Source organism: Pleurodeles waltl, chromosome 12, assembly GCF_031143425.1.
Source record: "Pleurodeles waltl isolate 20211129_DDA chromosome 12, aPleWal1.hap1.20221129, whole genome shotgun sequence".
Lineage (NCBI taxonomy): Eukaryota > Metazoa > Chordata > Amphibia > Caudata > Salamandridae > Pleurodeles > Pleurodeles waltl.
Window position 1 is genome coordinate 208055867 of NC_090451.1, and position 16184 is coordinate 208072050.

Sequence of the window (16184 nt, forward strand, 5' to 3'; positions counted from 1 at the left end):
TTTCTCTCTAATTCTCCGATATCAATGCGAAGCAGATAAAAAAAATTGTGGGGGAGGGGTTGATGAAGATGGCAGTTATCATGAGGCACAAAGCTAGATAACAGCACTACCTAGGAGCATAGTGAAATGTCTTCAAGAACGTGGAATAGGGTTTCCATATATTCATTTTGTTAGCAGCAATTTAACTATAAATCACACGCCTGACTAAGAAAAATCAGATCCGCAATTACACTCACGGAACGAATATCATTTGCAGATGAAAATAAAGACCTAGTCCAAAGTAACTGGGTTACATAGTTTTACTTTTAAAGTAATATCTTCACAATAGAAAAGACTCACATCTTCGTCAAAAATATAATGTTTTCCTTTCAGTGCAATCAGTAACAAATATATGCTTTTGCCTTATGTAAGTGCAGTTCACAAAAAGCAGATAAAGACTTAACACTGCATTGGTGGTGGCTAATGGGTGAAATAAGATGCAGAAGCAATAGGCTCGTCGTCTCTTTTTTTCGAGCACACTACCAAACTTGTTTAGGTATTTGGAACTGAGTTACTCTAAAGTGATCAGCATTATTCCCATGTAATGAAATGTACAGCCCATAATTTAAATGGCATCCTGTCCTCTCACCCAAGAAATTCACCAGCAACATTACATCTCAATGAGTTGTGAATGCAAATCAAGACAACCACATTATTTGCCTTTAGGATAACATGTCCCTGGCCATTCCCAATCTGGTCCACTCCCAAGGTAAGTTAAGAGGAAAATACTGACCACCTTTTTATTTTCAGGCGGCTGCAGTAGAGGCCCATAGTTTCATTTCTGAAGCAAATTTAGTCAAGAATGACAACTAATAAGGGGAGAGACTCACCTTGTAACTGGTGGCCTTGCCACTTTTTTAGTATCGTCATAAAAGAAGCACCAAACAAAAACAAACAATAAAATCGACATTTGACCAAGCAGTGGCGCACTATGTCAGTTATGCATAATCACACTTTTTATAATCCTGATTACTACTGGTCCACAGACGTTCGGTACAAATTGAGAACCCACATGTATAGCCCTAGTGTGTATTCTGTTAAGGTCTTCAGTTTAAAACCTGCTAGTTGCCATTCCTCGTTAGGAATTGGTGAAAAGACTGCGTGACATCTTGCTCAATAACTCTTAAAATGTTATAACCTTTAGGAGGACAATTTCTAAAGAGGAAAACAGCTGTTTAGCAAGCTGTATATTGTTGGTGCTGTGGAAAAATTTGAAGTCAACATTAAGGATTCCCACTGCAGCTCGTATGTAAAAAGCCCCTATTAGTTACTGGAGCGCTTCTGCTTTGTAACAAACTGCTAGCTGTGAAATTCTCAGACAAATGGAAAGTAAACGTCCTCACTTCTCCAGCCACGGTTTGGGGTCAGTTTACAGAAGTGCATGCGTCCAACAGTATACTAGATTATTACAAGTACATGGGTGTAGTTGATGAACTGGACAGATACTTCATCCTTATGACGCAACAAATAAAACGCACATGGTACAAAGATTTGGCAATTAATTTGGTAATGTACAGTGCATGTGTTGTATAGCGTTTGAAAGACCAATGTATTTCCTTGATTTTAAGTTGGTGTTGTCATTAGTTTCACTGCTATACAAGTAGTAGCCTTTACATCATTTATGGTGCAGAATGTTACAAGGCGGCAGCATCAACACTTTCATGACTACATTCCAGCAACAAAGACGAGGAGAGTCAAACACATTGAAGGTTTAGAGTTTATACCTGAGAAAGAATGAAGCAAGAGAGTTGGCACTACCGTCTCCAATGCCCATTTAAGCAAGGACTGTACACTCCTAGTTGGCTTCACGTTATACACCACCACTGTATCACACAAATATGAAGTTCCAGGAGAGTGACTGAAATGGAGCAGTCAGTTCAAGCGTTAGTATGCACCTTTAAATGGTCCTTTTCTTGACTTGCCTATGCAGCACTTGCCTATACAGCGCTCCAGAATTCTTACTTACAAGGTGGAAAATCTTTCTAACAATTCTCTCCCAAAGAATCACCTGTTTGATTGTTTTCTCTAATTTAATTAGATTTTGATGATAACAATTAGTTTCTTTGGAAAAACCATAAGCAATCTACACAAATAACCCCTTGCTGAATTCAAAATGTTTTACACTTTTCAGAAATGTACTGGTTTTCGGGATAATTCATGGGTTTCACACGTTATTCACCACAAACCAGTGCTCAATTTGTGCCTGTTACCGGTGCAGAGCACCGGCACTTATTTTTGAGGGCCAGTGCTTGATTTTTTGCCTCAAACATTTATTGAGACCAAAAGACACATGGGAAAAACTGAGGAAGAGAAAAACGAAAAAGCGTCACAATGTGAGAAAGCAGAAAGGTGCAGGAGTGAGCTGAAAGGGCAGGGAGGGGCTGTAAATGGATTAAAGAGGCCCGAGGTGGTTTCAGGATTATGCTGCCTCAGTATTCAGTGCTTGCACATTTAATTGCAGCAGCCGCGTATTTAAGAGGAGGGCTTTAGGCAACGGCACATTTTTATTTACAAATTAAGCACTGCCACAAACCTTGGTAGAAACTGAAATAAACCTCATATTGAATAGAATTTTTCAAAATTGCTCAATTTGTGGTGAAAAAAAAAAAAAAAAATTTACAACTCTGCTCTCTCCCCAGTTTTTCGAGAACAGCGAATCTTAGCACAACAAACCTTTGGTGACAATAAAAAAAATCTTGAATACCACACACTCCCAAATTTAAAAATTGCAACCTTTTGGCTATTAACTGATGTCTCCTGAGGGACATAAATAAAACCCAAATACCTTTAGAGGTCACAAAATAAGTATAAAAAAAAGAAAGAAAATGTGGCCTGACCACTATATGTGGGAGGGAAAGTTATGAAGGCTTTAGTACAGACCACTTCAAATATTTTTTTTCTTTAAAAAGGAAAACAAAGCGCCCCCACACACACACACACTTTAGAGGTTAAACATATTTAAAACTAACTTCAGATGATATAAACCTGCCATTTTTTTATTTACAAGATTTTAAGGTTTCAGGAAATGGTTGTTAACTGCATCACAACTCCTTCAACATTAGTCAAATAATTTGACAGGCAGAAACCATTAAAAGTCATATCCCTAACAAATTTTAAGAGGAATAAGGAGGTTAGAATAAGATTTTGGCATCAACGAAAATCTATTCTTTGAATATTTTTTATTTATATAATTAATAGATTTCATGAGGATGTAGCGGTTTCGTCACATTTGCTTACATATCATGAAATTAAGAGGCAAAGGAAATATAATCACAACCCTGCTACATAAGTGCTCTTGAACAGCAAGGGAGTCACAGGCACATACTATCCACACTAACAATTCTCAAAGGTCATCTCGGGTATCATCTTCATTGTGGATACTAGAAAGAAAAACATTAATTCAAAAAACATAATTGGGTTTTCCACTGCATATTTTAACTTTTCAAGCCTTAAAAGCCAATCAACTCCCCCACTGGGGAAACTCCATCTTCTACTTCAGTGAATATCACTTCCGATGCACTATGTGTTACCTTTTTTAGCTCCAAATTTCAGCAGACGGCGGACCACACTTGATGTAAGAGGAAATCGCAGCTCATAAATATGGTACTACCAATGAACTTAAACTGATTTACAGACCTGAGCCATCATCTTGTGGCATCAAAACATTTAAAATATAAGTTGAGAAGGTAGATGAAAAAAGAAAATGTTTGATTTACAAATTAAGCAACTGCAGTCTTTGTAAAAAATAAAATAAAGGGTCATAATTGGCTCATCCAGTGCTCTTAAGGAACACAGTAAACACCTAGTCTAAGTTAGAAAAGAGTAAGTCTCCCTTGGCAGTGCGAGTCATGCCAACAAGAATTCACAACAAACAATTTTGGGGTGGTTGTAACGTACCTTGTCATTTTTTCACAAAAACATTTCGTTTTCACATTTTTAAGTTGCTACATTTCAAATCAGTAGGAAAAAAAAAAAAAAAAAGAGTCCATGTATTGCCAGACATGCAGAATACTAAAACACAAAGCATAAACATTAGTTTATGCCAAGAGTTTGTCACAGCAGCAACCAGTGGAAGCACTAGCATCAAAAATCGATCCGGTTCTTCGAAGCCGAAGAAACAAGATATTATAAAATATACAGATCATAAAATGCACAGCCAAGAAGTCAAACTGAAAGCAAAGGAGGGTACATAAGATACAACATAGGTCTGTAGGTAGGTAAGCCAGAATACTGTGCGAGAACAAAATCCAAAGGGGGTAGGCATTGTGGTAGCATCCCTACAAAGCAAGTTATATTTTTAATATACTTACAGACTCCATTATTGAGGCTACACTGAGCAAGGTTTGTATGCAAAGGAAAGAGGAGATGGTCTTCCAGGGCAGCACGAACGACCTGAAAAGGTAAATTTAATATGTTTTGTACACTGGAAATGTTAAGTTGCACTGTAACAGAGGAAACGTAAATTTGTAAATAAGACTTTAGGGTACTGTCATTTTAAACTGAAAGGCGTTGTGAAACAATTCTATGCCGAAACAAAAAATGTTTTTATAATATCTTTGGTTCTTCGATTCACGTTCTGATGCTGTATAACGAGGACAGATATGTTACATCATCACAAGATACCGAGCAATTTTCTGCTTAGAACTTTGTGCGGAATCTTGGCTTGAACCTTGTAAAAAAAAAAAAAAAAGTAATTACGATTGAAAATGTAGCTAAAGCAATGCGGAGTCGCCTTTTCACAAAAAAAACAGATGTCTATTCCTCAAATGAGCATTTCCTTTTAAATCTGAAATCGTGTCTGCCCTCAAATGCTTTAATAGCTAAATATAGAAATAATACTTGAAGGTCAAAACACTTCACAATACAATGGGTAAGTTTCCAGCAACGTACACATTTTCAGACTGTATTATGGGAGCAAAAGTCAAAGTGGAAGATGAACCATGTGAGGATGGACCAAGTGAGGATAATCTAAGTGGCAAAGAGACCACAACACAAACATCGAAAATGTACCACAACATTAAAAGGAAACAAACGCACGAAAAAAAAAATCTGTCTCAACCCATCTCAACTGCCCTCGATAACTCCTTGGGCCATACACTGGGCTGATGTATCTCATTAGATTTCGCAAGCCTTAAAATCACTGCAGGGTCAACTATAGTGACAGCTTTTACTGCTATATGCTGTTCATCAGAGCTCCTTTGATAAACAGAGCGTGCTCCAAAAATAACAAAAGCCAAGAAGCCAGTAATCCATGACAAAAGAGGCCTGAGACAAGAGGGTCGAGACAATAAAAATAGCGCTGTGTGTGCCTCTACTTCAGCACTGTGGAGTATTCCGTTCACGTTTTTAATCAAACACCGAGAAACAAGGGCATTTTATTTGTTCGGTAAAAATAAATACAGAGCTCGATTACTACTCAATTTTGTTACGTTTACAGAATTCATTCTGTGATCCCACAATGACTCCTACTCACAAAACAGACATGAATTTAGCTATCCGTCTACTTCACGAAATATAAAATATATATGGCCACAGAGCCCATTAACTTGAACCTGAAAACATAATTATTTCTATGATTAATCCTACATGCTTCCTCCTGTGCAAAGGTTCTTCAAACAAGGCTGAAGCGAAAATAGAGGAAGCTGTAAATGATGTAATCAATCTGAAACCTGCTGAGGTGCAAGGAAAAGCGCAGCAGAAATTGTTCCAAAAATTGACTAAGTTCCAAATCAGCTTTGGGACTGTTCGATAGCAGATTTCAGGGTGGCATTCACCAACGGCATGATTTTGTATCACGTATTGCTTTCCTTTCGATCCAGGCACAGCCTCCCTGCCCTCTATGGTGCCCACAACTAGGCAATCTGCCCAAGAAGGGTTTTAGTCCAGCATAAACCACGTGATCCATTGTCACTATGGTAAGAGCTCCAGACTCAAGGCAATTATTTTACACCATATTCATTCAAACAGACTTCGACATAGTTGCCAAGTCCCAATACCCAGGCGGTTGCTTTTTCCAGGTCTGAAATATACTGTGTGGCATTCTGATGATTACATGTGCGGATTTATGACATTCCCGTGTGAGCATTATGCTGATCTGTGACAATTCCCGATTCATTTTGATATAGGGCGTGTGTAATATGCAGGATGAAATTTGGCCAAATGTGAAGAGTTTTTTCCAGCATAGGTAGGTAACACTACCGGAAAGACAGTGACCCTATCTGAATAGATGACGTGAGGAGAAAGGGTATTGATATCAATGGATAAGAGTACCAATTTATATGATCTGAAGCATAATATACGCTTAACGTACCGTTTCAGATAGGAGAATACTTCGCGTATCAGAAATCGAGAAACTGTACACTAATACACAGGGCCATTAGCTGTAAGTTTACAATTATGTTGCATTCCTTTAGAAAGCAATGCATAAATACTGCATTTGAAGTTAAAATTGCACGTATTTTTTTCATTGTATTATTTTAATGTAGTTTTGCTTTTCGCATTAGCATGAGTTTTTATGCTTTTTAATACGAGTTTTACATTCATCTGCTGCTGCCAACAGCTTGCTAGACTAAATTGAATAACAAAACAAAGGTTGTTTTTGCTACGGAATTACTGGACAACAATAATTCAAATTAATGTGCAAGGAGAAAGTTTGCAGCACTTCTACATCACCACTCCAATGAATTACTCAAAATGGAAGTAAAGCACCCGAGCAATATAAAGCAAGCCATGGCAAACCCTACATGTCTGACTTATAACAAAGTGTCTGAATGCTTAATTGATCCAAGCAGTCACTCATTGATTCGCCCACAGTGTAGTCCCACGTTTGTATACTCATGCATTCACCAACTCACCCATCTACAATACCACACAAACTCAAAAGTTGAAAAGGCACTCTTATCAGACAAATTTATTGGCTTTGCTGTTGCCAGTTAGTGAGGGGTGTGAGTGAATACGGTGGTGTCAGACTGCTACTCCATGAAGGAGGCAAGTGCTCTCAGGAGGATGCAAATGCTACACTGATGGATGTGTGAGTGCTTCTGGTAGCACATGAATGCTAGTGTTAATCCATGCCATGCGTCAGATGGCTCCCGCCCGTCAAACTGCACTGGAAATCCTTCTGGCGCGGACACTAGAAGGATTTCCTCCAAAATGAAACCGCCTCGGGAGAAAGCTTTCCCGTCTCTCAATGCATCAGTGCACACAGGGCACTGTAATTTCCCTGAAAACGTAAGTGAAATGAAACGGTTCTCTGCATCCACCCTGAAAAAAAACAAAATGGGCACAGTCCGGAGCAGAGGGGAGCAATAGCCCCTGACCTGCCCCCCTGAGGGGGCAGAGAACTTACCACCAGGGACAATTAGGGGTGGGGGGCTGCCCACAATGGGTATGACAATTGCCCCCCCCCCAAAAAAAACAGGCTTTCTGATTAATTCTCTCACCCCCCTCCCCCAAAACAAATACCCCCCTTGCTGACTTAAGCATCTCATCACAATGGTAAGGAAAAGGAGATCCGACTCTTGGGTGTTGATTTCGCAGATGGGCCAGCAGCGCTTAGCTAATTACAAATATCGTCCCACTTGCAATGGTGAGCTGCTGCACTTCTCGGGCTTGGATAGCCTGCTACCTGGAAAAACATACCAGACCCAATCACTTCAGGAAAGCAGACATCTGGGGAAGTCCAGGTGGTGTGCTTCAAATGCACCCCACACCATTTTCTTAACCACAAATCTCAAGTACTTCTTTTGTTTTCGATTCAAGCGTCTTCAATCTATAGACAAAATGTAATCCCTTTTTGCAATTGTGGAGTGACTTCCTGTCAGGAGGTCATCTTGGGGGGAGTGGCCAAGCAAGAAGGCTGGCGGAATGCACTGCTAGTGAGCTCCCGCCATCCCGGCTTGATCCCTCCTTAATCCTGGGGTGCCTGAGATGGTTGGCGCCCCCCCTCAGCACGGGAAGGCATCCCGATCTTATCGGCGCAGTGCAGCACAGCCCAGTCTTGGAGCTCCGATTCCCGTCATTCGGGGCCGCGTCAATGGGCCTCCCCAGGCCACGTGGAGTGTGGCTAATCGGCGCAGTGAGGAGGCAGTGGCCGGATGCTTCCTTCACACACACTGCATTTTGCTGCGGGGGTTGGGGGGAGGGGGGGTCGCTACCCAAGGAGAAGTTACGGGTCGGTCTTCCAGCCCCTGGGGGTGGGCGGCATGCACCGGCTAGTGCGGCGATGGGCTCGAGGTTCCATGCTGGGCGCTCAAGCAGAAAACTGAATAGCGCTCAAGTCCGCTGTTGGGTAGCTCGGGCCAGGCTGGGGGCCGGCCCTGAGCGATGGAGGCACGAGGGAGCCCGGAGGACAGGCAGACTACTGGCCAGGAGTGGGCTGTGAGGAGCGGGCAAAGTGCGGCCGAATGGACCAAGGTATGGTCTGGTGGGGGAAGGCTGCGGATCTCCGAGAGGAGAACTGGTTTGCTGGTGCTTGGCCTAGGGCCTGGTCGTGGGCCCTTTGAGTTCAGAGTCGCTGGGCTTATTGAAAGGAGTCTTCTGGGGGTGCCCAGATCCCCCGAGTCGGGGATTCCTGCTGGGGGACGGTGCACGACAGCGTCTCATGGCTGAGGGTGTAGTGGAGCCCAGTGTCTGGTCTTGTGGTGCTGTGACCTTCAGGTACTAACCTATTTACCAGGTTAATCAACACAGTGATATTGCGTGGTTTCAGGCTGGCTGCGAGATGGGGCGCCACCGGCAGACAGTGGCGTCGCAGGGGAACACCATGGAACAATACACCACGCCGGCATCCTTGTCACAGCGCCAGATTCGATTAGGGGGGCCCGAAGATGGCTTGAGCACGCTAGTGACTGGCGAGGAGCCATTGCGAGCTGAGATTTTTGCGTCTATACAGGGTTCCAGGTTGGCCCTCGAAGGGAAGATAGAAAAGGCGGCAGTTGAGGTCAACCTCCTGACGACAGACCTCAGGAAGGTTTCTGATAAGGTGACGAAGGGCTTTATTTTGGACCTGCAGATGGAGGTGGGGGTTCTGCATAAACAGATGGTGCAGGTCAATTCCACAGTCAGCAGGCTGGAGGATGCAGAGGGCAGGACCCAGTGGAATAACGTCCATCTGACTGGGTTCCCGGAGCGTGCGGAGGGGTCCACGGTTGAAAGCTTTGTGGGGCGTTGGAATAAGGACATTTTGCAGCCGGTCAGGCTGTCCAGGGTGTTTGTGGTGGAGCGTACTCACGGGGCCCTGGTGGCGCCTCCCAGGCCCTCTGCACCGTCAAGGGCTATCATTTCCCATCTTTTGAATTATAAAGACAGAAAATGTGTCCTGCAGGCTGCCCAGGAATCTGACAGGGCGGTCTTCGAGAACTGTAAAATTTCCATTTATCCTGATTACACAAACAAGGTTCAGAGCTCCAGAAAGGGGTTCCTTGAGGTGAAAGCGAAGCTCGGTGCTATAAGAACAAGTTACTTACCTTTGTTACGCTGTTTCCGGTGGATACAATAGCTACATATGGATTCCTCACCTTATGAATTCATCCTTGCGCCAGCATACGACGGAAAGTTCTCTTCCTAGCTCTCCACGTCGACGAGGACGTCACAATTGCACGACTCCGCGCAACTCCGTCTGACGTCACAGTGCCAATAAGAGGTCCTCGTCGGCGTGCTGACGTCAGTTTCACCCATTTTTTAGGTGCCTTTGAGGCTTACAGATGCGAACCGACTTCCACAATAAATCCAATTAATACATATACACATAAAACCCTCATGATGCAACATAATGAAAAACCATCATTTATATATATATATATATATATATATATATATATATATATATATATACATATATATATATATATATATACACACACACACACACACACACACACACAGGAAAAATATCTATATACACATCTATACAACCACATATCCTAGTGCAATCAGACAGGCAACAGGGAGGCAGGTGGGACTGTGAGGAATCCACAGGTAGCTATTGTATCCACCAGAAAAAGCGTTACCGAAGGTAAGTAACTTGTTCTTCTGATGGATACAAACTACCTGTGGATTCCTCACCTTATGAAGAGTCCCAAAGCAGTACCGCACTTGGAGGTGGGTGCCCGTCTGATTACACCATGAAATCCTGTAAAACAGATCGCGCAAAATGGCCGTCCCTCCAAACCTCACCATCCAAGCAGTAATGCTTGGAGGGATGCCCAAGTTGCTGCCTTATAAATGTCCCCAACCGGGACTCCCCTTGCCAGGGCTGAAGTGCCCGACTTAGCCCTGGTGGAGTGAGCCCTGATTCCCTCAGGAGGAACTTTCTTTGCCAGTGAGTAGCAAACTTTTATACAAAGAATGACACACCTCGAGATTGTTCTTTTATGGACTGCTCTGCCCTTCTGCTGACCAACATACCCCACGAACAGCTGATCCTCCAGGCAAAAGTCTTTCGTCCTCTCAATATAAAAACTGAGAGCCCTTCTAGGGTCCAATCAATGGAGTCTCTCTTCCTCTTTAGAGGAGTGGGGAGGAGGGTAGAAAGAGGGAAGGGTAATAGCCTGTCCCATATGAAAAGGAGTGACAACTTTTGGCAAGAAAGCCACCCTGGCTTTCAGTACCACTTTATCAGGGAAAAACAAGGTAAAGGGGGGTTTTACGGAAAGGGCTTGAAGCGCCCCAATCCTCCTAGCAGAGGTTATAGCAATAAGGAATACCATCTTAAGAACCAAATACCTTAAAGGACATGAATGCATGGGCTCGAACAGTGAACCCATCAGAAATGTTAACACAAGATTTAAATCCCACTAAGGCATGTGAAAAGGCGTGGGGGGGAACTTAAGCAAACCCTTAATAAACCTATTTACAATCGGAGATTTGAATAAAGAGGGCTGATCCGGGAGACAAAGAAAAGCCGATAGAGCAGCCAAATAACCTTTCACTGTAGCTACTGAACAGCCTCTCTTTGCTAAATCAAGGTCACATAGCAAAACATCAGAAAGGTGGGCCTTACAGGGATCATTCTGCTTCTCTCCACACCAACTAACAAATTTAGCCCCCCTACTGGCATAAATGGGTTTAGTGGAGTGTCGCCTGGACGATAGAATAACATCTACCACATCCAGTGGGAGAGAAAAAGAACTCAGGTTGCCCTGTTCAATCTCCAGGCATGTAGGTGTAAACTCTGGAGGTAGGGGTGTAGAACCCGCCCCTGCTACTGGTGGTCTGCGCTGAGCGGGAGACTGAACAGAGGGCACTTTAGTTGTAGAAGGTCTGTGTACCACACTCTTCTCGGCCAATCCGGTGCCACCAAGATGACTTGGGCCCTGTCTTGGCGAATCTTCCTCAGGACCCGAGGAATCAAGGGTATGGGGGGGAAACGCATAAAGCAACTGGCCGCCCCAGGGTATTTGAAACACGTCGCCCAGCACTCCTTGCAACGGATACTGGAGACTGCAGAACGAAGGGCAGTGCGCATTCTACCGAGTGGCGAATAGATCTACCTGCGGATACCCCCACATCTCGAAGGTGTACCGGACTAGATCTGGATGGCGACGCCACTCGTGATCGGCCAAGAAGTGCCAACTGAGACTATCCGCACGTATGTTCAGAACACCGGCCAAATGATTTGCTATCAAGCAAATCTGATGTTCCTGAACGCAGGTGCAGAGAAGGTACGACCCTACTCCTCCCTGCTTGTTTACGTACCACATCGCAGTAGTGTTGTCCATGAGGACTTGAACCGACTGACCGCAAAGGGAAGGTAGGAAGGCCTTAAGAGCCAGACGTATCGCCCCGCAGTTCCAACAGACTGATATGAAACATCTGTTCCACCGGAGGCCAATGACCGTTGATCTCCAGATCCCCCAGATGAGCCCCCCACCCTACAGTGGAGGCATCCGTAACAACTGTGGCAACTGGAGGTGGTAGTGAGAACGGCCTTCCTTGGGAAAGGTTGCCGTCCACTGCCCACCATTTGAGATCCGCTGCAATGTCCCTGGAGATCCTTATTGAATCCTCTAGATCCCCTTTGTGCTGAAACCACTGCCTGCTGAGGCACCACTGAAGAGCCCTCATATGCCAGCGCGCATGAGTGACCAACAGAATGCAAGAATCAAACAGACCAAGCAGGCGTAAGACCTTGAGGACCGGAACAACCGCTCCATTTCGAAACATTGGAATCAGCGCCTGAATGTCCCAAATCCGCTGAGGCGGAGGGTAGGCCCGATACAAAGTTGTATACAGTACTGCCCCTATGAACAGGACGCAGTGAGAGGGCTCCATGTGAGACTTGGGCACGTTTACCGAAAACCCCAGATCGAACAACAACTGACTTGTCACCTGCAGGTGATGCAGCACCAACTCTGGAGAATTGGCTTTGATCAACCAATAGTCAAGGTAAAGGAATACCGCTATTCCTTTCCGCCTGAGATGTGCTGCAACCACAGACATCGCCTCTGAAGACTCAAGGTGCTGAAGTAAGCTCAAACGGAAGGACAGCAAACTGGTAGTGTTGCGACCCCACCACAAACCGGAGATACTTCCTGTGCGACTTGAGTATAGGGATGTGAAAGTACGCATCCTGCAAGTCGACAGACCCCATCCAATCCTCCTTGTTCAACGCCAGAAGTACCTGTGCCAGAGTCAGCATTTTGAATTTCTCCTGCTTGAGGAACCAATTCAAAATACTCAGGTCTAGGATCGGCCTCAGACGACCGTCCTTCTTGGGGGATCAGGAAATATCTTGAATAACAACCCTGACCCCTTTCCTGCTCCGGAACCAACTCTATTGCACCCTTTGATAACATGGTCAGAACGTCCTGTTGCAATAACAGAAGATGGTCCTCCGAACAAAACGAGGGATGGGGGGGCTAGGGGAGGGGACAAGGGAGCAGGGAACTCCTGAAACGGGAGAGCATATCCTTTTTCCACAATATTCAACACCCAGGAGCCTGCTGTTATCAACTCCCACTTGCGGAGAAAAAGATGAAGCCTTCCCCCTACAGGAGAGTCATGTTTGATAAAGTGGGGAAAACTAGGGCTGCCTTCCCTGCTGTTGTCCACCAGAGGAAGAGGATGACGAAGAAGGGTGTTTCTGGACTGCCCCTCTAGCTCTAGCCCTCCCACGCCCTCTAAAGGGTTGATAAGATGGTTTGGCAGGCTGTTGGGCCAAGTACTGGGGCCTCCGAAAAACCGCCCCACAACCAAACCCTCTGAATCTGCAAAAAGATCTATACGGCGCAGCAGGGGTAGCTTGTAAATCTAAGGACTTTGCTGTGGCTTGGCTCTCCTTAAAACGTTCAAGGGCAGAGTCAGCTTTCTCTCCAAACAGCCGTTCACCATCGAAGGGCAAGTCAAGTAAGGTGGTCTGAGGAGAATCTGGAGGACCTCAGCTATGCATGCCTCCTTGTAGCCACAGATGTCCCCATCACCCTAGCAACTGAGTCTGTGGTATCAAGGCCAGATTGTATAATCTGTTGCGCCGCAGCCTGTGCATCCAAAAAGAGTGTTCCAAAAGGCTTCTGTGTCTCCTGTGGCAGATCCCCGACCATAGCCTTGGCTGAATCCATAAGGGCAAGGTCTTTGCAGGCTGGCACGAGGGGAGAATTCTTTAGGTGAGGAATCCACAGGTAGGTGTATCCATCAGAAACTGGTTTCCTCCACAAGTCCATAATAGCCTCCAACAATGCCTTGTTGAAGGGCAGCAAAGGATCAGCTAAGGATGTAGAGGGATGCAGCACCTCAGTTAGCAGATTTGTCTTTACCTCTGCTGCAGATGAAGGCAGGTCTAAATAGTCTGCTGCCTTTCTAATGACAGAGTGGAATGACACTGCCTCCTCCGTAAACTCCCCCGGAGATGAAGTCCCATTCCGGGAAAGTATCCTGTCCACTGGCCGATCCCAATCCTTGGAATTCCTCCGAAGGCTCCATAAGCTCACCCTTTTCCAATTCCCGTTATTCTTCTTCTTCAAGAAGACGCAAGGCCTTTCTCTGAGATCTCAAGAGGGATCATAGACGCCGAATCCCAACCAGGCACAGAAGAAGATGGATGGAACCGAGCATCACTCGGACCCGGCGCCGACACTGACTCCAACGGCGCCTCCTTCGGAGTCGGCAGGCACACAGGTAATGGAGCCGGCTGGCCAGGAGAGAGCCTCAGCGTCGGCTGACGCGGAGATGGCAACGGCGTCACGGATTTAGATGGGGATGCCATACCTCGATGAGACCTCATAGACGTCGACCAGCGCCCTCAACCGGGCAGAACAGCATAAACGGCTTTGTCTGATATGGAGCCGGGGAGCCCAAAGAAAAAGCTAATGGCCCGAGGGACCCGCCGGTGCACTAGCAGGGGCCATAGCCTGGAAAACAGCCTACATGGCATTTAAAAATGCTGCCGGATCAGCTCCTGGAGCCGGGAAGGCAGAATAATGCTGTTCTTGATCCTGCTGCTGCACATAAGGCTCTTGCGGCGCCAGAGAAAACAGAGCTATGAGGAGCCACTGTGTCGGAGATACTTCTGGGATCTGGGGGCTGCGGAGTGTCAGTAGGGCTCACCTCCAAATTACTTTGACGTCGAGTTGATGGGGACCTCGATCGGCTCCATGTCGATCGGCGCCGTGAACCATGACAGCACCAAGAGTCATGCCGACGCCTCTTCTTATGCCTCCTGGAAGAGGCGTGAGATGACGCCCTCTTATGGTCCTTCTTCTTAGCCTTCGCTAAGAAAAGCTTGGCCTCTCTTTCCTTAAGTGCCTTAGGATTCATACTCTGGCACGAACCACACCCCTCGACATCGTGCTCAGAGCTAAGACACCAAAGGCAGTTCTCATGTGGATCCGTGACCGACATTCTACCGCCACATTCACTACAAGGCTTGAAACCCGATTTTCTCTGTGGAGACATTGTAACAATCAAAGATACACACTATCCAACGAGCCAGGAAAAAAACGTTGTCGAAGGCACGAAAAAAAGGAAACGGACGTCAGCACGCCGATGAGGACCTCTTATTGGCACAGTGACGTCAGACTGAGTCGCGTGGAGCCGTGCAATTGTGACGTCCTCGTCGACGTGGAGAGCTAGGAAGAGAACTTTGTCGGATGCTGCCGCAAGGATGAATTTATAAGGTGAGGAATCCACAGGTAGTTTGTATCCATCAGAAACATAAGATATATGCTGCTGTATCCGGCACGCCTAAAGGTGCTCTCCGGAGGAAAGTCCCACTTTTTAAAACACCTAGAGGAGGTCTGGAGATGTGGGACAAAGTTACTCCTGGCAGACCTGAGAGGACCGGCTCATCAGGCTTATGGCTTGGACAGCCTGGACTGGACGACTCGTGGGTACAGCCAAGTGGAGGGCACCGCAGCACAGGTGGTAGCTACTTATACTGATCACAGAATTGAGAATCAACTGGATGGGACAATGGCGGTGGTGACTCCTGGATCGGTGGATAGATCGAGTGGGGAGCTGGAACAGGGGGCAGATAGGATCAATGCGCATGTTTAACATTGTTGCTTGTATCTGGAGATTGCTGTCGCGCCATCTTTTTTTTTTGGGGGGGGGGGGGCCTTGTGTCTGAGTGAAAGGCACTTGTACTTCATGCAGTGGTGCCTCAGAATGACGATCAGGTTTCCGATGGGGCTCTATTTGTTTTTAGAATTGTATTGTACATGGGGACCGGGGGGGTCAATGAGTTCACTGAGTTATGTTGGATTGGCATTCAGGCTCAAGTATATTGAAGCCGGTATGGGGGGGTGGTTACTATACGGTTGTGGAAGGACCTGGTAACTGGGAAGTTGGGGGATTAGGCTGTTGTCCTGGCAGCATCTATAACATGCATCTACAGTATGGTTTGATGTGTTTGTTCTACTCTTTATCCGGGGTGGGTGATGGGGGTTGGGTCATTTGGTTGGTAAGGTTTATCAATGTTTGAAGTTCATGACAGTGCGTGCATGTTTGCAAGAGTGGAATTGGGGAGTCGCCTGGTCTTCTCTCCTTTGGCGGAAGGTGAGGGGTGGAGGATTAGAGAGACAGTTTGCAGCTAGGCTTGGGCATGGGCTGACAGATTAACGAGCGGACATGGAATGTCAGGGGGTTGAAGAGGTACACTAAGCGTTACAGGGTACACTCCTTTCTGAGGAGGAATAAGGTCCATACAG

At 45.6% G+C, this 16184-nt stretch overlaps 1 protein-coding gene across 2 annotated transcripts in view; it reads right to left on the reverse strand.

The window, feature by feature from the left end:
- The window catches only part of ANKRD11 (ankyrin repeat domain containing 11), a 1021414-nt gene that overhangs the window by 887712 nt on the left and 117518 nt on the right, over positions 1-16184 (reverse strand). For both annotated transcript variants that reach the window (XM_069216659.1, XM_069216660.1), the window contains exon 2: positions 4350-4431. The gene's annotated coding sequence lies outside the window, so the exon portion shown is untranslated. The remainder of the gene's footprint in view (positions 1-4349; positions 4432-16184) is intronic.